This window comes from Pogona vitticeps, chromosome 2 (assembly GCF_051106095.1).
Source record: "Pogona vitticeps strain Pit_001003342236 chromosome 2, PviZW2.1, whole genome shotgun sequence".
Classification (NCBI taxonomy): Eukaryota; Metazoa; Chordata; class Lepidosauria; order Squamata; family Agamidae; genus Pogona; species Pogona vitticeps.
This window is the reverse complement of record NC_135784.1, coordinates 289,659,428-289,683,175: the sequence shown is the minus strand read 5'-3', so window position 1 is coordinate 289,683,175 and position 23,748 is coordinate 289,659,428.

Sequence of the window (23,748 nt, the reverse complement as noted above, 5' to 3'; positions counted from 1 at the left end):
GATCAGAAACAAAAGTGCCAAAGAATGCTCCAACTACCGTACAATTGCACTCATTTCCCACGCTAGCAAGGTTATGCTCAAAATCCTCCAAGGTAGGCTTCAACAGTATGTGGACTGAGAACTCCCAGAAGTACAAGCTGGATTTCAAAGGGGCAGAGGAACTCGAGACCAAATTGCTAACATGTGCTGGATTACGGAGAAAGCCAGAGAGTTCCAGAAAAATATATACTTCTGCTTCATTGACTACGCAAAAGTTTTTGACTGTGTGGACCACAGCAAACTGTGGCAAGTTCTTAAAGAAATGGGAGTGCCTTACCACCTTATCTATATCCTGAGAAACCTATATGTGGGACAGGAAGCAACAGTTAGAACTGAATATGGAACAACTGATTGGTTCAAAATTGGGAAAGAAGTACGACAAACCTTTACATTGTCTCTTTGCTTATTTAACTTATATGCAGAATACATCATGTGAAAGGCAGGACTAGATGAATCTCAGGCCACAATTAAGATTGCTGGAAGAAATATCAACAGCCTCAGATATGCAGATGATACCACTCTGATGGCAGAAAGTGAGGACGAATTAAAGAACCTCTTACTGAGGGTGAAAGAGGAGAGCGCAAAAATGGTCTGAAGCTCAACATAAAAAAAAAAAAACTAAGATCATGGCCACTGGTCCCATCACCTCCTGACAAATAGAAGGGGATGATATGGAGGCAGTGACAGATTTTACTTCCTTGGGCTCCATGATCACTGCAGATGGTGACAGCAGCCATGAAATTAAAAGACACCTGCTTCTTGGGAGGAAAGCGATGACAAACCTAGACAGCATCTTAAAAAGCACAGACATCACCTTGCCAATAAAGGTGCACATAGTCAAAGCTATGTTTTTTCCAATAGCAATGTATGGAAGTGAGAGCTGGACCAGAAAGAAGTCTGATTGCTGAAGAATTGATGCTTTTGAATTGTGGTGCTGGAGAAGACTCTTGAGAGTCCCCTGGACTGCAAGGAGAACAAATCTATTCATTGTGAAGGAAATCAACCCTGAGTGCTCACTGGAAGGACAGATCCTGAAGCTGAGGCCCCAATACTTTGGCCATCTCATGAGAAGAGAAGACTCCCTGGAAAAGACCCTGATGTTGGGAAAGTGTGAAGGCAAGAGGAGAAGGGGATGACAGAGGATGAGATGGTTGGACAGTGCCATCAAAACTATCAAGATAATTTTGACCAAACTCCGAGAGGCAGCGGACGACAGGAGGGCCTGGCGTACTCTGGTTCATGGGGTCGCAAAGAGTTGGACACAATTAAATGACTAAACAGCAACAAGGTGGATAATACATAGAAGTGGTTTACTGTTCCCTTCCTTTGGGGGCATCCTGGGACTGTGTAGCTGTCCAAGGTTACACAGGCTGGCTCTAGTTGCAGGAAGCACAGTGGAGAATCAAAGTCCCAACCTCTGGCTCAGCAGTGAGATATCCAAATCACTGAAGTGTCCAAAATAAAGTTCAACTACATTTAACATGAAAGACAATGGATCATGTATAGGTCTGGGTATATGTGGGTGGGAGGACAACGTACAGCTATACAGTTGTTGTATTGGACCATGCACACCCTTACCTATCACCATTGAACACACCGACTAAGGTTGATAGGGTAAAACATTCAGAAGGATACAAGATGCCCATCTCTGTTGCATAGGTAGCAACCAAAGTCAACCAGCTCCCAGTCTTATGCAGATGGCTATAAATGCTGAATGAAAGAACATAGGTAAAAGGTAAAGGTTCCCCTTGACAATTTTTGTCTAGTCGTGTTCGACTCTAGGGGGCGGTGCTCATCCCCGTTTCCAAGCCATAGAGCCAGCATTTGTCCGAAGACAATCTTCCATGGTCACATGGCCAGTGCGACTTAGACACGGGACGCTGTTACCTTCCCACCGAAGTGGTCCCTATTTATCTACTTGCATTTGCATGCTTTCGAACCGCTAGGTTGGCGGGAGCTGGGACAAGCGACGGGAGCTCACTCCATCGCGTGGATTCGATCTTACGACTGCTTGGTCTTCTGACCCTGCAGCACAGGCTTCTGCGGTTTAGCCCACAGCACCAGCACGTCCCCGTGAAAGAACATAAGCAGATGTCTTATCTGAAGAGCAGTTCTGTGTCTAAGTTGTTATTGCCTATTCTGGCTGACAGCAGCCATCGCCTGACATTTGTTACTCAGCCCTTTTTCATGGAGAGATGAAGTATTGAATTTAGGATTTTCTACTACAAAACATGGGTTCTATGACTAAGGTGTGGTTCTTCATCCAAGAGAGATCCATGGAAGTGGATATGTACCTGGTCTTCCTGCTGCTAAGATACATAGACACACATAGCATGTATCAACATTCTATAGTTATAGCAGCTTGACTGTCATGGACTTTCATTTTGGAATGCTTAGATTTGTAGGGGAGATACCTGGAATTCTGTCCTATAGTATATATGAGTGCACTAAAACTCTGGCAAAACTGCATATTTGTAGTAAGCACTTCAGCAAACAACAAATCCCTGTATTCCAAAGGATGGAGCTATGACTGCCATAACTGTGTCATATAGACACACTCTTAACACAAAGCCCACTGCTGTATGGTGGTCAGGAAAAAAGAAAGTGTATGTCACAATGGTTGAGTTGACATGCTTTGTAACCATACAGTATATACCTGGTTAAAGTAGAAAAGGTGTGTATTTTGATTTTCGGTTTTAAAAAATAGAGTTTTAAAAATACTACTATTAAAAATAATCTTCATACATTATGGGGAGAACTTCTCTTTTTGTTGTTTTGGTATTTTTCTCCTGATAACTGGACCTGCAAGCCCATTTTTAACTCATAGATATCACAAAAACGATTAAGATGCTTACCCTGTCCTGAGAGTATCACTTTCCTTTTGAAATGATTCCAGAAACACATGGTTACTGAGCTGCCCCAAATTGTCCCTGTGTCTGAGGGCGTCTTCGTTTAAGCATCCACTGTCCCAGCGGACCTTCATTTGAGGAGAGATGGGTGTTCTTGAATTACATATAAGGCTGAGTGATTGCTGATATTTACAGCTGATGGTAATGGAGAAATTTCAGTTCAAAAGGTGCTCTTAGTGTAGAAGACAGCAATATTTAGCACTGACAGTGATGAGAGGTGTGTAGCTTTCATGTAAGGGGCAAGAAACAAAGTCAGAGGCATGCCCATGATTATAAATCTGCTGGCACCAGAGAAGCTCTTAAGAATATTGATTTCCCAATGTGCTACAAGCTTTGTATGCTTGCTGTAACATGTTGCAAGTGTGGGTCAACCCACCACCTGGAAGGCAGCTATCGCTGCAGTGAGCCTTGTGCATGGCAACCTCAAGGGAAATTGTGTTATTATAATGCAATATAATGTAACATAAAACAATATGGTGTTATACAGTGGCTGAAATCTTGTGCAAATGTGTGTGATGTCATCAGAAGCAGAAAATTGCGGTCGATTAACAGCTTCCTTTGCTAAGTTTATGGACACAGCTTGTACACATTGCAATGAAGTCACATGCACCCAAACCGAAGGAAACGTTTAGTCAGTGACTATTTGATAGCATCCCTCATTTGTGCAAGAAGAACTATGCAACAGGATTTCAGCAATTACAGTGTGTCATGTATTATTGTATACAACCAGATGGTGCTGATTTCTTTACTGCACACAGACTGACAACCAATCGAACAGATCAACAGCAACAAAATCTGCCACCAACCAATGAAAGAGAGGGATAAAATGTTCAGTAGAGGTAGGGATCTCTTTGGATTCAAAAGCTGGAGTGCTGGTTAGTGCTGGATAGATAATCACTCTACTCCAGAAAAGTCCCATCCAGCCGCTCAAGCTACAGACAGCATGCAAGGTTGTAAATAAAACTCCAACAAAATCTTCCGATGGTGAAGAGCATGATGCCCGTTGATAATCTGATGTTGATGAACAGATGGTGGAGGAATAGGTTTTCTCGTGTATCAGAATGCCAGTTCCCATCCTTTCATATCATTGTGCATTCCTATCTGTGACACCACAGGTGGGAATATTTCATGATCAATGTATGAGAATCCATTAAGCTTCAATCCAAGTAGCAAGATATCTTAAGATTTCAGTCCTGTATCCCATGTCATGTGGGTCAGTTCCATCAAATTCAGGACAGGATTGGACTACGGTGCCATGGAAGTCCTTTCTCACGGCAGGGAGGCTTAGTGGTATGTGTCAATGTTCCTTCTAATGCCCAGCTTTGCTCCTCTTTACACAGCTTTATTCTTTTCCTATGCCCCACTTATCCATATATTAGAAGGTTGCTTGGGAAAGTACTCCTTTCTGAGCAGAACCTCAAAGTTATCCACTTTCTGGCAAGAGTACCCAAGCTAGACAGCTCTGAATGTATCAGTATCTAGATATTTAGCTCTGTTAGAATTTTGCTCATTACTGAGATGTTCTGCTGCCATTTCTGCAATTATTGAGATGTAAACATAGGGAAAAGAAGGGAATGGTAAACCATTTCTGAGTACTGTCTACCTAGAAAACCCTGAAAAGAGTTGTTATAAGTCAGAATTGATGGTACATTATGATTAAACATTGGGAAAGTAGTTTAACAAGTATGAATAACAAGCAGGTACTATTAATTGCTATGCTATCTGAAGATAATATGAAGCCTGGTTGCCTCTATGCACTGGACCGCATTGTACGGCTGGGCCCTGGGAAAATGCAGAACATCTACTGGTTCCAGGGGTCACCTGCTGTCCATTTTTCAGAGCCTCTTGACAAGCAGGAGTGCTTTTCTATGTACTTCGCTGCTTTACTTTTCATGCTTTCTCTTCTTTCGTCTCTTTCATACAGTTTTCACCTTTCCCTCATTGGAGTGTTCATTGTCTCTGAATCCATAAAGAATCTCTTGTCAGTCTTGGCAAGATAATTTACTTAGTTGGCAGGATTCAGTGACTTAGTTGGTAGAACTCAAGATTCAGGAACCATTTGCCCTTCTCAGCCAGAGCACGAGTGACCCAAATATTGAACGGAGTGACCCCACTAGTATCATGGCAATCGAAGCTGATGGAGAAAGAAGGGCTCACTCTTATGCAATGTTTACACATTTTAGGGGTGTGTATGAGAGAAGGGCAGAATGCAGCAATGGGTACACGATTGCTGCTAGTGTGTTAACTTTGATTAAAATGGTCCACAGGTTACTACAGCGTTCACTCTTCTTCTTTTCCTTTCATGAACTTGTAAGGACTTTTCCCTCCTTTCTTATCAAGTGTTCAAAGGGTATCCACTTAATCACAGCATACACATCACAAACATGCACAAAAGGAATTCTGCACACAAGGAATCTTGTACCAAGATTTATATTTGAACAGTGTTTTAATCACTGTGTATACATCATTAATTACTGTACTAATTTGCTTCAAAAGTAAAAACTTGGTCTGAAAAATTCTGCATGTATTGGTTTCAGAAAGTCCTCAAGTGAAACAAAAGGTGTGCTATGGAGCAGACCAGAATCAGGCTACGGCCAAATCAGCAGAGAGCAGAACCAGGCCTGTTCTGTACTAATAGAACCTTCTCTTATTCCTTTTCGTACCTGCTTTGATGCTTACTTTGAAGAAATAGGATTTACCCATAAAAGCTTGCATATTGTATGATTTTTTATTTTTTATTAATGATCTAGAAAGTTATCACCTATCTTCTACTCTTGCATTTGTATTTTGTATTGACCACATGGCTCCCCACTATTTATTTCAATTGTATTATGAGAATACCAATAGAGGGGGGCCACGTACCAACCAGAAGGCTCATGGGCTCTCAACACCAGTGGAACAGGACCACAACCACTAGGTAATATGCTTTTTACTTTCATCTGACCCCATTTGGCTATATCTGGTGAGTTTATTAAATTATAACCTAATTCCCAGGTGGAGGACGTGGCTTTTCTGCATCACCCTCCCTCCCCGGCCAAGCAGAAATATATCTGTTTCAAAGAAGGACCAAATGGGGAGAGGTGTGTTTGCCTGCATGGCCTTTATTTGAAGAACTGGGGTGTGAAATCCCTCTTTCCAAGAACTTTTAGATTTTTGGTACTTGCTTTGAGGAAGAAGAATTTACCCACAAAAGCTGGCACATTGCATGATTTTTCATTTTTTCATTAATAGTCTATAAAAATAGTCTATAACCAACTCTTGCATTGGATTTTGTACTGACCATATGTCTTTCATTTGTATTTTGTACTGACCATACGTCTCCCCACTTTTTATTTCTCTCATTCCCAGATACACTTTAAGGAAGCAGCTGGATGTTTCTTCTGTGTGGGAACTGTCCATGGTCCTGCAGATCAACATTCTCATTCTGATTTCACCTTTGTTTTGAATGATTCCAATCTGCTACCCATTCTTAAAACCTGTCTGGCTATTTTTTGGCTACTTACCCTGAACCATTTCCTTACAGCTTTCAGAGGGCCACAGCAGGGTTTCACCCAGTACAAATGACTCTGGGTCCATTAGAACAGGACACAGTTTATGGCTAAGGAATACATGCTCCTGACTTAACCTCTGCTTTAAGAGATAACCAGTCCTTGTGAAGCATTTCATTCAAAATCATCCCACAACATTAATTTGTTATGTGAGTAACCTTAGTCGACTTTATAATTTCACTCCATCTGAGCAGATTTATATGAGTTATACTGTTTTTGCATGAAGAGCTTTGCTGAATAAAATCAGTTACATTTAGCAAATATGATCTTATAGAATAGAGGCCTACAAAGGTCAGTTCACCAGCTAATGTACCCAGCTCCATCAGGTTAGAAATGTAATAGGCCAGCTTTCCCAATTCTCAATTTTATTTCATTCTGTTATTTTTTTTCCTTCCTCCAACCCAGTATTCATTCAGCCCAGTCCTCTCCTCAGTATTTCTTTCCATTCATGTGGAAAAACAGCTTTCCATTTAGAAGTTTGGACATTTTAATGCAATTTATTTATTTATTTATTTATTTTATATCCCGCCTATCTGGTCGGGTCAGGACCACTCTAGGCGGCTAACAACATAAAATTGTACAAGAGGTGTGTGTGTGTATATATATATATATATATATATATATATATATATATATATATATATATATATATATATATATATATATATATATATATATATATATACACACACACACACACACACATATATATGCGATGTTTCACGTTCCGGATTAACCCTCGCTGTGTGAAACATCGCTGAGCGGGACGGGAAAGCCCATTGGAATGCATTAAACATCGTTTAATGCGTTCCAAATCGGCTGAAAACTCACCGTTCAGCGATGCTTCTGGGGTCCAGCAGCCATTTTCGCGCCCTCCCCTCGCTGAACGAGGGCACAAAAATGGCTGCGATCAGCTGTTCCGCGGCTTCAAAATGGCCGCCGGAACAGCCGAAAGGGCCAGGCACAGCATTTTTGCGCCCTTGGTAAGCTTACCGACCTTCGCTCTGCGATTTTCGCCCATTGGGGCCATCGCTGTGCGATCGCAGTAGCGATCGCAAAAGCGTCCTCGTAGAGCGAATTCATCGCTCTACGAGGCGCTCGTTGTGCGAGGCACCACTGTATGTGTGTGTGTATATATATATATATATATATATATATATATATATATATATATATATATATATATATATATATATATATATATATATATATATATATATATATATATATATATATATGTATATGTATATGTATATGTATATGTATATGTATATATGTATATATGTATATATATGTATATATATGTATGTATGTATATGTGTATGTGTATATATGTATCTTATAGATATAGATATATACCTCCTGTACAATTTTATGTTGTTAGCCGCCTAGATATATAAACAATTTTTAAATAGCAAAACATTAAACAATTACATTCATTATCAATAAAAGGACACTATTTTCAGCCTATATCGTTTGGAGGGTTTGTTTGCATCATACCGCCCAAGTCATTCCTTTTTGAAAAAATTAGTTTATAATACATGTTGTTGTATAGAAAAATAAAAATAACTAAAAATGCCTAGTGGTTAATTTATTTATTTATTTATTTATTTATTTATTTATACCCCACGCCTCTAGACCATGTCTACTCGGGGCGGCTTACAACATAAAATATATCAATATAATATATATATATAATAATAAAAAATACAATTACTAGATAAGTTAAAACAATTAATTTAAGAAAGGATTACCAAGATGGGGAAGGATATAGAAAGAAGTAATAAAAAAAGAGAGACTTAGTTGACTGGAGGGAAGGCCTGCCTAAATAGCCAAGTTTTTAGCTGTCTTTTAAAAACACCCAATGAGGATGCCAGCCAAATTTCTGTTGGAAGGGTGTTCCACAGCCAAGGGGCCACCACCGAGAAGGCCCGGTTTCTAGTTTTTTCCTTCTGAGCCTCTCTCGGAGTCGGACCCCTCAGCCGTCCCTGCTGGCTATGACGGGTGATCTGGGTAGATCTGGGTGGGAGAAGACGATCTGCCAAATACTGAGGTCCCAAACCGTTTAGGGCTTTATAAGTGATCATTAGCACTTTGAAGTCAACGCGGAAACAGATGGGCAACCAGTGCAAAGCAGCCAGAGTGGGGGAGATGTGTTGGTGTTTTCTCACCCCACTAAGTAGCCTGGCTGCTGCATTCTGGACCATCTGAAATTTCCGCATCAGCCTCAAAGGCAGCCCAAGTAGACTGTGTTACAATGGTCTAATCTCGAGATTACGAGCACATGTACTAGAGTAGTGAGGGCCCCCCGATCAAGATATGGACGCAGCTGGGCAATCCGCCATAGATGAAAATAGGCGGAGCGGACCACGGACGCCACCTGAGTTTCCATGGTAAGCGCTGGGTCCAAGCTGCGAACCTCATTCTTTGCGGCAAGGGTCATCCCCCCAAAAGAAAGGGAGTTACGTATACCGCTGACGGAAGGACCACCCACCCTCAAGACCTTCGTCTTGTCTGGGTTCAGACTCAACCCATTCGACTGCATCCATTCCAGTACAGTCTCCAGGCAGCGCTGGAGGGACAGAACGGCATCCACTGAGGTAGATGAGAAGGAGATGTAGAGCTGTGTGTCATCAGCATACTGGTGACATGAGGCTCCACACCCCCTGATGACCCTCCCAGCGGCGTCATGTAGATGTTAAACAGCATTGGAGAGATGATCGACCCCTGTGGAACCCCGCAATTGAGGCTACACGGGGTCGAAACCCTCTCTCCAAGCTGTACTCTCTGGGGCCGGTCCTCCAAGAAGGAACGGAGCCAAGCATATGCTAGGCCACCTATTCCTAACTCAGAGAGCCTCCCCAGGAGAATACCATGGTCAATGGTATCAAAGGCCGCTGAGATGTCAAGGAGGACCAACAAGGAGATATTGCCCCCATCGGCCTCCCTCAACAGGTCATCCATCAGTGCGACCAGTGCCGTTTCCGTACCATAGCACGGCCTGAAGCCCGACTGGAATGGGTCCAGAGCATTGGTTTCGTCCAGAAGCGCCTGGAGCTGATCTGCCACCACCCTCTCAACCACCTTGCTAAGGAAAGAAACGTTGGCGATGGGCCTATAATTTCCAATGTCGTCCGTCGCCAAGTTTGGTTTCTTCCTAATGGGCCTAATGAGTGTCTCCTTGAGGGCAAGGGGAACCTTGCCCTCCTGGAGAGACTCATTAATTATTGCAGTGGCCCATTCTGTTGTTACAGGCCTGGCTGCTTTGATTAGCCAGGCCGGGCAAGGGTCGAGAGAAGAGGTGGAGGCCCGACAGCGATCAAGCGCCTTGTCCACCAAATCTGGCATCACAGGCTGAAAGGAATCAAGAATTACCAGGCAAGGCAGGGCGCTGGACATCTCAGCTCGATCCATTGTATTTAAAAAAGGAGAAAGATCACGGCGGATGGCCTCCACTTTAGATTTTAAAAACGCTGCAAATTGGTCAGGTGAGATGCTAGCGGGAGGCCCTTCACCCAGACCAATTCCGGATAGATCGCGAACTATATGGAAGAGTTCCGCCTGCTGATTAGAAGCATCGCTTATCTGGTCAGCGATGTAAGATCTTCTAGCAGCCTTTACCTTAGCCAGTTAGTTAGTTGCGATCCTGACAGCAATTTTGTTGTAATCCTTTGGTTTCCTTCTCCATACTCACTCTAGCCATCTCCTTATTTGCTTCATTGCTCGTAGAACTACTTGATTTGCACCCATATTTTCATATATATATTTGGAGAACTCTTCTGTTAACCATGTCAATATGTATATGGTTAACAGAAGAGTTCTCCAAATGCCCAAGATCAGGTGCTACTAATTAATACTTAGCCAATTAATCAGGAGCCAATTTTAAGTTATACTTAACCTAGTTATTTAAGCTGGGAAGTTAAGTAGCATTTTTGCACAATTTCATGTTTCTAGCACCTATCATTTAAATGATAGAAAAAACAAACAAGTGCACACTCTTTCTACAACATTTATAAGATTAGTGTGCTCAAACACAGTCTAGAAAGTAATGACATGCTATGACTGACACAGGTTTTACATGCATGTATGTCCCACTGAATCCAGTAAGGCTTATTCCTAGGTAAATGGGCATAAGCTGCTGACTAGAAGTGTCATATGTGAACCAGGAACCTTCTCAAGATGATGAAATTTCATGTCAGCTACAAATTCATTACCAGGGCCCCTGTTCCCTCAAATTGAGTGCATACTCACACACACACACACACACACACACACACACACACACACACAGAGAGAGAGAGAGAGAGAGAGAGAGCTTTTTTTTCCAACACAGGGATAATGAATTGTTCTATATTGCTTGGTTGCTGTAAGAATAATACAGTATATGTAAAACAGGTTTGAACATTTGGAATACGCTATATAAATGGCTATGGTAAGTGCATTATTTTATTTTCCTTGATGTTAAAATGGAATATGTCAATGTCTAGATTATGGCTCCATCCCAGTCACAGATATCTTGCAGCCAAGGACTAAATGTTAATATATATCCATTCTGTACAAAGAATGTCTTTAATTTGTTTTATTCCCAGTAATCCAGGCATGGCATATATATTCATGTTAAGAAGCATATGTGGCAATTAGATGGAGGTATAGATAGTCTTCCAGGAACAACAGAATTTCAGAAGACTGCGGTGAAATAACCAATCCAACCTGTTAAACCTGCAATGAGTGCACTGTTTGAATAATGCCTTTAACTGATATTAAAAACAAGTTTTGAAAAGAAGCCTCAATAAGAGGCTCTCAAGTTGCAGGCATGAAACTAGATTACAGCTAAATGAGCTGTTGAGATGAGTATTCATTTCTGCTACATTTGTCTGATTGCAACAGACTATGGCCAGGGTCCTATTCAGTTATTCCATTCACACAATGGTGTGATATTTGAGGAGGTTCTCTAAGGAGGCATCCAATACTTTCATGTTTAAGCAGGAGTTCTGTTGACTTCAATTAGTGCTCCTTCTGATCTCTCCTTGTGCAATGGAGATTAAGCAGAAGTATACAGCATAGCATTAACCTCTAATGACATTCAACAGGATACTATCCTTCCTTCCTTCCTTCCTTCCTTCCTTCCTTCCTTCCTTTAACATCCTGACCCTTCTGCCCCAAATTGCTAGCTGTCCTGAATTAGTAGAGGTTAAAGGCAACTAGGTGTGCCAAGTGTGGTGCACTAGATAGAGCTATAGACTAGGATTCTGAAAAACAGGGTTCAAATCTCCACTGGGCCATGCAAACTCACTGGGGATATGGAACTGGTAAAACCACTCGTTAAATATCTCCCCTACCTTGAAAGCCCTATTAGGGTCACTATAAGTCAGTTCTGACCTGACAGCACAGAACACGCCCACAAAGGTAGCTAAATGAAGTTTAGAAATAAGTTCTTAATTGAAGTGTTACATTACAAATACACTAAAAATTAAAAAATAAAGAATTACAGACAGAAGTGAAGCATTCTTTTATATAAAAATAAAATGAATTTAGACTGGCTTTCTTTAGGTAAAATTTCCTACCCTTTCTCAGCATTGTGGGAGAAAAATCTGAACAGAAACCAGGAAGAACAGCTGAAAACAAGCCGGACTGTTATCATTTCGATGCTTAGGCAGATGGCCTCTAGTTCATAACTGTGAACCATTACTATTACATTGCTAGCTCGCAACAACAATTCAAAACATCCTGAAACAGAAATGTGAGAGCATTGAACCATACTGTCACAATAACTCCTATTCTTCTCTTTCATCTCAAATCTTTCTACCACAAAATGGATGGCTTGGGTCCATAGAACACTAGCCCATTATTTAAAGCCTTGAAACACACACGACTGCCTGTTCCAAACATTTTGGCATTTAAGTAAGCATTAGAGAAGCCAAGTATCACACACTGTAGGAAACAAAACAGCTGGTAAAAGTCTGCTATAAAACAAATGAGCTTTGCTGAGGCCCCGAGGAAATAATCAATTTGTAAAAGGTGATAAATACTAATGAAAACAGATAGTATGCCTCTGTGAGCTGAAGTTGTAGTGGCAATAAAGTGGCAATGCATATGACTAGAAGAGAGCTTCAAGCAAGGAATCAAAACAGAGTACAAGAATGAATTGTTCCGCCCACACCACCATGTCTAAGTCCCCACCTCCCTGGGTCTGGGGATTCCCCTTTAAGAAGGCTGAGTTATCCAGTTTTGCTAGCCTCATTTCATAGGACAAGGGAAGCCAGCTCTTCGGGAGAAACAGAAATAGACACAGACATAAAAGTGACATGTGTTTTGCAAATGGTGGAAAATTCAGAATCAGGGGTTTTCCCAGAAGGCTTGAAAGCAGTTCTTCCCTCTATGGGTTTGTAAAGCAGATATTAACAAGTGGACATTCATTAGTATTGCAAATGCTTCTCTTCAGCCTCTCCTGTATTTCTAAAGATTGGACATTCCCTGAAATAGTGACTTAGAGGTGATTTGTGCTAAAACATACGAGAGTTGGTATGCAGCATTGAATTGTAGTGTAAAAAAAAACTGCAAGCATCATGAATTGTATTCTCCCTTGTGTATGGTGGTAGTTGAAATAATATTCACTTGGTCATGGTAAAAAACTTTAAGAACATTTACCATATAACATATATGCAGAATAAACTAACATTGCTTGAAACAACAGACTTGTCCGTGAGAGAGGAAGAAAATGTATTTCACAAAAACCTTTCCCATACCTTTCTGAAATGAATATGAACAAGATGTAGCCAATGACGGCATGGCTCTATTAACTCTTCCTGCATCTGTTTGAAAAACATATGTGAAAGTGTGTGTATTTTTAAAAAATCTCACATGGAAGTGACATGAAATCAAACTGGAAATGATAAAAGGAGAAAGCTATGGGAATGAACCTGATGGGTCTATCAAGCATTACAGGAGATATATAAGAGGCCTGCATTTTTTAAAGCGCCATTTTTGCCTGTTCTCCATAATATTAAAACTTCAAGTATCTATCAGAACAGGTGGGATTAAAAGCTGTGATTTTCTTTTACTAAGGGGAACAAGCAGTTAACATTCTTCACCCAAACATGTGGGGCTCATAATCATCTCTTTTCCTTCTCAGTGAGGAGTAGCCGATGATAAGATCTCTTGACACTTCTTCTTCTCTAGTTCACTAGTTGTGCAAGTGTCATGTATATCTCTGTCAGAGACAGTATGTTCAGGACAACACTAACATGATGCATTGGATGAACTCCACAAGGAAATGTGCAGGATCAGAGCTTCTTGACAAGCATAAAAGTGAAAATAACAAAATAGAAAACCTAGATGCAAAGCTTAAAAGTGCAATGGGTGAAACACCTTGTTTAAAGTTTTCAATGTTTTTAATTATTTAATGGATTTTTAATTATTATTGTGGTGTAACTGCCTCTTAGTCTGTAATTTACAGTAGGAACCCTTCATATCCGCCAACTCGGTATCTGCAGTTTCACTTATCTACAGTCTGAAAATATTAAAAATAGTAAAAGAAACATCCAGATATAGTATGTACAGTGGGGTCTTGAATTGAGAACTTAATCCGTATTGGAAGGCGGTTCTCAAGTCAAAAAGTCTGTAAGTCAAGTCTCCATTGACCTACAGTGCATTGAAAACCAATTAATTCCGTAACAGGCCGTTTTTGTTCCATTTTGGTTTTTTTCTGGTCTGTAAGTCAAATCTCAGTCTGCAAGTCAAACCTAAATTTTGCGGCCAGAGAAGTCTGTAACTCAAAAAGTCTGTAAGTCAAGCTGTCTGTAAGTCAAGGGTCCACTGTATTTCCACCATGCCATTACCAGTCACTAAAGGGAGCCAGAGATCATGCTATGGATAGTGTTTGCTATTATTTGTGATTTTCAGCATCGGGGTGGGGGCTTAGAACTGATCTCCAATGCATATGGGGTCCTATTGTATTGTGCTTTCAGCATTCCTTGTTTTAATATTGTGAGCCATCTTAGGTCACCTCACTGGAAGAAAGGTGGTCTATAAATGATACAAAATGGGTGGCGATTTGAGTGCTTTTGTGTTTGTAAACTACATAGAGTGGTGGCATGGCACTAGATGGGTGGTACAAAAATAGAATAAGTAAATATTTTCCCCTCACCAACCCTAGTTGATGGCCCATTTTTCATCTGCCTTTGCTCTGTGTATCATTGATTGGCGCCATGGGTTTTTATAGCTATTTCTATAGTTATTTGTGAATTTGTTTTCCCTGTCTGTAGTGTTTCATTTTGATCTCTGTCTGATGTTTTATCTATTGTAAATCACACAGAGTAGTGCCTTAGCACTAATGGAAGCAGTATACAAGCTAAATAAATACAAAATAAATAAGCAAACTTCTTATGAGACAAACAGTGATGCAAACAATACAGATTTAAGAATATTTTCTGAAGGGTTTCCATAGTAATGCTAAAAAGCCTCTCCTGTAGTTGAGGGGCTTTATCAGGTGTAGCATTTGCTTCCCAATGCCTGTTGGTACGAAGGATACACTCCTGGTTTGCTGTAAGGCCAGAGATAAACAGTAAGCATCAAGATGCCTTTGAAACCCTCGTCATTGTACAATGATGTAGGTACTAGGCAGGAATAATATGACAACTAAGACATGCTATAAAAGCAGATTGGCTTCTTACAGCTGATTCTGATAACAAGATTTCTTGACACCTCTTCCTCTTCCATGTCACCAGATCTATCAAGAGAACCGCATCCACTCACCAAGACAAGGAAGTTGCTACTATACTCTAACTCTACCTTTTCAAAGAGACAAGTCATGTGTACTCTAGATGCACATTTCTTATGAGATGGATGCATCCGAGTTCTGTTCCCAGTGGAATCTGGGTTTGCATCAATAGCCCGGAAAAGTTATTATTGTTTTAAATTACAACTTCCAGGACATCTTTCTTTCTGTCTGTCTTTTTAAAAATCATATCAGAACATTGCACAATTTAAAATTAAGACCTATTTGAAATAGAAAGTTCAAACAAATTAAAAATGCTAAAATGATTTGGACTATTTTAAACCAGAAGTGGGCTATTGTAATGTTGTTATCTTGGCCATTTACTAGATCTTCTAGTACATGTGGTGGGGCACAAATTGTATGCACATAAATGTTGCATTGATTGAATTTCTTCACATTCACAGAAAATTTGTCCTGTATCCCAGTTTATTTGATCATTCTTTGATCTTCCAACTTTGCTTTGAAATCTATTAAGCGATTTTCCAGATGGTCTAGCCAGCATCTTGTCCTGAGGGGGAGACGCTCTTCAGCATTTATCCATTCAGCAAGGTATGTTGTTTTTGTTCTCCATAGATTTAACCTAGCCTCTTCTGGTTTAATATTTTGTGCTTGGGGTGTTTCCTGAAAAAATTTCCTCAAATTTAGCTATTATCTAGGGAGTATAGTGCATATACTTTGTTGTATACAAAGTGCATGGATTTGGTGCTGTATTACCTTATTTCATTCGTTATTTGCTAACACTTCCTGACATATTTCCAGAGTGGCAATGTCAGCCAATTAATAGTGTTTTTCAGTGGGAGTAAGTTTCAGGCAGCCAATAATAATGCAGCATGATTCTTTAAGAGGCCTCCCTCTTCCAGGATATGATCCATTAAGAGCCATTAGTAAACACTAACCTTCTTGCTGTGGGATTAATTTTGGAGCCAGTCTGTATGGCCTTGGGCAAGCTTCACAGTCTCAGGGTTCATCCAGAAGAAGGAAATAGTAAACCATTTTTTCTGACAGGAAAGCCATAAAAAAAAGAGAAAAAAGGGTTTCCATAAGTCAGAATTGACTTGACAGCACACAGTTATGAAGATCCCTTATACTCCTTTATTGGGAGAAAGGGTTTGTATAAACAAAATGAATGAATGTTAAGTCTCGTGGCAGTGTTTAAGCTGCAGTACTGCAGTGAAGACTCTGCTCAAGGCCTGAGTTAGATCCCAATGATCTCAGATAGCCAGCCTGAGGATGATTCAACCTTCCATCCTTCTGAGGTCATTAGACTGAATACCCAGCTCACTGGGGAGGGCAATATGTAGCCTGCACAATATGTAGTTTGTAAACCACCCAGAGAGTGGGTCTTACCACCCCAAAATTCTATTGGAGATGCCCTGTCAGAAAAGAAGGCAAATAAGGGCAGCCTATGTGAACAGGCTAATTCAGACATGTAAAATTGCCCTTAGAAATAATTACTGTAATTCAAGCAGAAACAAAATACACCTCACTACAGTGGAGAAAACTGACAGGGCAAGCTGTGTGCCTGTTAAGTTAGTTTCTGGCTTCTCGCTATTGTTGTGTCATTCAGAGTCACCCTGCTGTTCCTTTTATTCTGGTTCCTTCTTTTAAAACCTGATTTGGAACAGAAACAAAAGATCCCTTCTGACAGAAGAGTATCTTCTGACAGTCCTTCAGATGAAGGCATTTGTCTGTATGCAGAGCCAGCCCTAACACTAGGCAGAGTAGGAAAACAATTCAGGCAGCAGATTTCGAGTGCAATGAAAGGACAGCACATTGTCTAATTTGTTCTAAAACGTTTATTGGTAGGGAGAGGAATTGATATCCAAATAGAGTTCAACGCTGAACTTTTATGTTGCAAACATAGGGCCTGGATGGAGTTATCTGTCAGGTTTTTAAATTAAAAATATTATTTCAATTATTTTTAAATTTTCACTTTCTGTCCATCATAACTATGAAGACGTTTGCAAATGTTGGTAGACTCTTATCCAAAAAGGAACTGAAGCAAAACTCGCTCTGATCCCTAGTCCAGTGCTTTCTGATTGATGTAAGGTTGTTATGAAGACTTCTCATTCAGAAACTGTTGTGACATGCAGGCTCCTCTTCTGTATTCTGCAAGGGAACAGAAGAAAACGACCTGAATGTTCTTCTCAAAGATGCCATTTTAGGCAGACTATTTGGTGACAGATGGTTGCAAGAATATAGCACAACCTTTTTTGTCTTTTTTTCCCTTCCTTCTTTGCTCTTGTTTTATCTCTCATACTCATTTGAAATTTAAAATAAGCTGGCTCATTAACTGACAGTTCGCTTACCCTCTGTAGGACACCCACCGTGGTCGTCGTCGTTCTGAAATCAAAAGACGCTGTTCTAAAGCTGATTTCCTTCCCCACCCCCTCCATAACTCATGTAGTTGCACATGGCTTTTGAAGTATCAGGGTTTGCAGTGGGTGGACTGCCACAAATGTCTCTGGCCAAACTCTGTATCATGAGCAGATCTTCTTCAAGGTTAAACAGTAAGATTTTTTAGAGTCAGTGTGATTTACAATGCTGGTGGTGGTGATGGAGTTGCATTTCCAAAGCACACTTTTCCAAAGACATGTTTGGCATTCTCAATGCCTTTATTTACTGTACTGCATTGGTAAATATATTGTTAGGGCTGAATCTCATTGAGTTGGCTAAGTGCCTGCAGTTTAATTGATTTCTGGCATCATTTTCCTTTTCTTTTGTTATATTCTGTTCATTAATGAACTCTCAGGGGCATTATTATTTTCATAAATTCTAGAATATTATTTAAATTAATGGCATTTGACCCCAAGTGCAGAACTTGTTGCCTACAAATTTAAACTGAGGTGAACTCAACAACTACAGTGGTCTTACACTTTACATTTAGACAGGTACAAGGACTACACACATACACTGCTGAAACATGTGGTTTGGGTTTCAGATCTGAGGCTCCTTATCCCCCTAACAGAAGCCACAGTGAACTGTGAGGTGGTGACATCGTTAATTCTGTCAGAAGATGTGGCTCAGAACCTCTGCTTCCTGTAACCCTCTCCCAGAATTCACCCCCACACATATTGGGCCAAAACTGAGGAGAGAGATAAGGACATGCCCGTAAGTTCTGCCCCTCAATGTTGCCCCGTTCTTAGAAGCATTCTAGACTTCTGTGCATTGAATGCAAAGGTCTGGATAGGGCTGTCTAATCAAGCTTGGTTGAATGTGGTTGAATTCTTTCTACAATCAGGAATTAATCCTCATCAGAATTCCTCAGTGCTGGGAACTGGAAACTCCTTTATAGATCTTTCCATTCAATATGGAGGTAAGGTCTAGAAGGCTTCCATACACATGCTTACACTTGTGAGTGGAACTTACATGTAAATCTATGTCCTTCTGCCTAGTGTTAATCCTACATGTAAGCAAGCAAACACTTGGCTAAGTCCTGTAGATATAACACTTCCTATACCATCTTGAAGATCCTGGTCAGATTTTAATATAATCATCCTTGCAATCCTTCAGCAAGCAGGCAAAGACCCTTCTCTTCAGGCAACCTTTCCCTCAGTTACTGGCTACATGATGGATTGTTATGCATTACAGCTTTGACTTGGTTTTTAGTACTACTTGCATTTACCAAATCTCAGAGTGGTACTTGTCTGCTCCTTTTAAATATTTGTATACTTATTGTTTTAGCTTTAATATTATATTTTAATTATGTAAGTTGCCTCTTTATACTCATTGTTCTTAGGTTAAATATTATCTTTTAATGATGTAAATAACAGTTGTATACTCATTGTTTTGGCTTTATATATGGTCTTTCAATGATGTAAGCTATATTGGGTCCTCTTTAAGGATAAAGGAGGGGTAGAATAAATAAATAAATAAATAAATAAATAAATAAATAAATAAATAAATGAAGATGAAGATGAAGATGAAGATGATGATGATGATGATGATGATGATGATGATGATGATGATGATGATGATGATGATGATTATTAATAATAATAATAATAATATTAATATTATTATTATTATATGTTCTCACAGTATTGTCTGTCTCCCTCTGTAGCCCTCTGGATGTTGTATGGCTTTAGTTCCAACCATCTCACACCAATGGCCATCTTGGGTAGGGCTGATGAGATCTACAGGTCATCAGCAAGTTGCCCACCATTTGTTGCCATTACTGAGGGATGTCCAGATTTGCTCACAGTCCTCAAATTCTTCAGGGAGCACCTCCCATGACTCCTGTCAGCTGGGCTGAGTGAGATGGACCAGTGGTCTGGTTTCTTGCACCCTGCTGCCTTCACCCCTAAGTCCACTTCTGGCTCCACCAAGTTGCCTTAATGTCAGATTCTAAATTTTTTTAAAAAAGTTTAAATTTTTTAAACATATTTTAAAGCTGTCATTCTTAAGCAATTGTAAGTCAAAAGGTGTTGTGCTACTTCTCTGTGAAATCTCAACATAAACGACTCTAAATGACTTACCAAATCATTGTGAATGGGATATGTACAAGCTAATGAAATATAAGAATGATACCAAAGCGTATTCCAAACATGGTCAAGGAAAGAATTTAAACATTCAACTGACCACTAGTCACCAGCACAGGCTGGAGACTCAGGTTTCATGGGGACCAGGAATCTACTCTGAGTTTTAATGAGTCTTCAAGAACTATCCAAGGTGCTGAACTGTCTCCCATAAATAAGTTCAGCTCCATTGACTGGATTAAAATGTGGAGCGGATTTACAGCCCCATGAAATTGGAGTCAGAGCCTCCACTGCTGATTATCTCAGTGTAAAGACAAGACTTGTGAAGTGTGTTGAAAGTGGCTTTCAGTGCTTGTTCCCATCACATTGAGGCATTTGTTTTCACGGTAGAGAACCAAAGTCATTGCCAGTTCACCAGACTTACATCTGTCTGTCTTCTTTTTCTGTATATCAAAGTACATAGAAGGATCAAAAAGCAAGATTATATTACATTTGGAATTCAAGCTGTTTCTTATGCAATTGGTTCATGAATGCAAGGGCAGAAACAAAATCTCCTTCCTTGCAATGAATAGTTTATTTTCTGATGATAGGTGCTGAATAGGTATAGGAGAACCCGTCACTTTCCTAGACCAGTCTGGTATATTATGACCTAATTCTGTGTCTGAGGGACTCTATAATTAAAAGCTTCTATGTTATGGTCTTCTCTCTTTCCTTTATTGATTTAAAAGATGAACGAAGGAAAAGCTGATTGAATTCAAGGGAAATTCAATCTTTTCCCATCACAGTTGTACTCCCATATTGCAAATAGGTTTTATCTGAGTAATATGGCCTCTGAGAAATGGATGCTGCTAATCTTGCTGTCACCAGAGACTTTATCTGCCTCTCTCTTTCTCTCCCTCTCCCTCTTTTTCTCTTTCTCTTTTAAAGGATACAAAAACAGCATTTATTCCCATTTTTATTATTTATTATTTGTGGAAAAAATTAGATGATATTCTTCTAGTGTGTCTATGCCACTCAATGGTTAAAAGCACTTCAAATGAAAAATATAATATAAAATATGCAGAATACTATAAAACATTTCTTAAAACTGAAGAAGCGGATGCCTGCCTAAACAAAGCCGTCTTTGCTGTGCACTGAAATGGAGTCCAAATTTGGGGGCAGCTACTGAGAAAGTTTTCAATCTTGTTACCCTCACATTCAGAAGAGTCTATCAGCAGGGCAGACTGGTGTGAGAGGAAGCAGCTCCTAAAGTCTTCCTGACCCAAAAGGACAAGTGGGATATGCTACAAAAGGTGTAAGAGTAGGTGGCCTCTCTTCAGGATCCAGTAAGTCAGTCATCCGTGCCCTCTCCCCAAATATTCCATTTGATTACCCATGCCCGCCCTCCAGACAATCAGTCAACATGTAATACTCTCTGGACATGCTTAGCTCTTTTTAACTGCCATGTTTGGTCAGTAATTTGAAGCTTACTTTTTTCTTGTTTTTTTTTTCGCAACAGTGAAAGCCTTCAAATTACACAAACCTTGGGTTTTTCTCATCCATACTGTATAGCATGTGAGGAGCTCTTTACAAATAATCGAATCACAGAACAATTGACTTGGAAGGGACCCATAAGGCCATTGAGTCCAACCCACTGCTCAATGCAGGAATTCAAATCAAAGGATATCTGCCAGGTGGTTGTCTAAGTTTCTCTTGAATGCCTCCAGTGTTGGAGCACCCGTCACTTCTTGGGGAATATGGTTCCATTGCCATACTGTTTTTTAAGACATTTCCTGATATTCAGACTAAATCTGGCTTCCTGTTATTTGAACCCATTATTATGTGTCCTGTACTCTGGCATGACTGAGAACAGATCCTGCCTCTCCTCTGTATGGCTATCTTTCAAGTATTTAAAAAGTCAGGAAGGAAGAAAGCAAATAAACCAAAAGTGACAAAGATGTTTTGACACTTTAAAGTATCACTTCCCCAGTGCTCAGGAGCACACACTAAAACACTGCAGTTGTCTTTAAGATGCCACAATGTTTATTTTGCCTGATATGCCTGAACAGACTAACATGGTACTTCAAAATGTTAGCAAGAAGGATGATTTTACAAAATCAAGTGGTACCAGGTGACCTTTTATCTGGAGCTTGTGGTGTTCTGTTTAGTTTTCTGTTTGTTTCTCTTTTTAAGGAAACACTTCAGTATTCCCCAGAGATTTTTTTTCTCCTTGACAAAATGCCCACTGCAAAACATTTGGCTCATAATAAATCTGGTTAATTATCATAACCTTTAGCATCCATATAGTCAATATTCTCCTTGTGAGGGGACAGAAACTGGAAAACTTGCTACTCTAAATGAAAGAAACGTCTATTCTCCACAAGATTCTAGTTTGTGCTTTGATTTTAAGGCAGAAAATTCTAAGTTTAGATTCTGGCCTCTCTAGTTAAAGCAGGAGTGGGCATGTTGTGGCTTCAGTGACACTGCCTGCCCTTGATTCCCCCCCCCCCCGGGTTGTTTGGAGTGCAAGGCAACAACATAAAGAACAAGAGTTAGGTCATGGAAAGGAGAGCTGAAAAAGAGCTTCTGTCAGTCACAGGAGACCTATCTTCTCCAACCTGGTGCTGATTAGGTTTCTTGGACTATAACTCCCACCCAGTGGAAGCTGTTAAGTCCAAATCCATAGGGGTGAGGGACCCACTCCTGGTTTTAATCCAAACTTTACAAGATGCTTTCATCCAAGTTATTCAAGTTCCTGAATTATATACCCCAAATAGGTTTAAGATCTTGGATACCTTATTAAAAGTTCAGATTAAAGCCCATAGAGGATTTCCTGTTCCTATAAATTTGGACCCATCAACCTCCATCAGCCCTAGCCAGCATGACTAATCAGGAAAAGCTGTTGCATATAATATGGAGCTAGATGAGCCAACTGTCTGGTTTGGATTCTGATTGACTTCAAATTATGAGCAAGAGAAATGCAAAATCAGCCACTAAAAATGATTAAAGCTCCACCTCTGAAAATGGCTTCAAAGGCAAGATCTTGGTAAGTAGTCAATGGGTAATATTGCTAGGACAGTTGTGAATGACAGAAGATCAAAACCATTAAGGTCTTCATCTGGAAAATTTCCTGATTTGTTCCCTTATGTAAGTAATAAGAGGATTATATTCTCGAAAGCTGGATTTTATCATCTCATCGCACCGGGCCCTTTGGATCACTGCTAGAATTGATAAAACAGGATTTGAATGTCAGAAACTGACCTCCTTCATAATAAATCTTAATTTGGGGAGTGTCATTTAGTAATGAAAACCTCAGAGTATCACTGACCTCACGATTCCTTGAAAGAGTGAAACATTGTTTGGATGTAACAGCAAACAATAAGAATTTCAAACTGTGAAAAGAGGGCAAATCTCCCTTAACATGAAATGAAAGAATCCTATCTGTCAAATCTGTCTGTTTATCTATCTTTACAACTGTTTTCATCTCTCTCCATTAACATTTTATCTCACCCTCCACCCCCACCCCCCATATTTCAGCTTTTCTAGCCTGGTCTGATTTGGAGGCCAGTTCAGTGTTTTGGAATCTATTTTGCTTCAGCCAGCCTAGAACAATTTATATCAGAGGTCATCAACCCCCGGTCCGTGGCCCATTGCCGGTCCGTGGCTTAAGCCCAACCGGGCCGCCAAAACAGATCTCCTGCCCCCCCTCCGCACACACTGACCCCTGCAAAGGTTGTTTGCGCCTGCGCGTGCTCGTGTGCCTGCACAAACAGCGGTGTGGCCTCCTGGAGCCTGACTGGAAAGCTAGCAGTATGGAAGGACCCAGTGGCTGAAGACAGGAGCCTGCAAAATTCAAACGGCCTCCCCACAGGGCTCTGTCTCCAGCTGTGGGGTCCCTCCATGCTGCTGGCTTTCCAGACTGGCTGGAAAGCCAGCAGCATTGGGAGACCCCATGGCAGGAGGCAGGAGCCCAGTGGGGAGGTCTTTTGAATTTCCTGGGCTCTGTCAGCCAGGAGCGC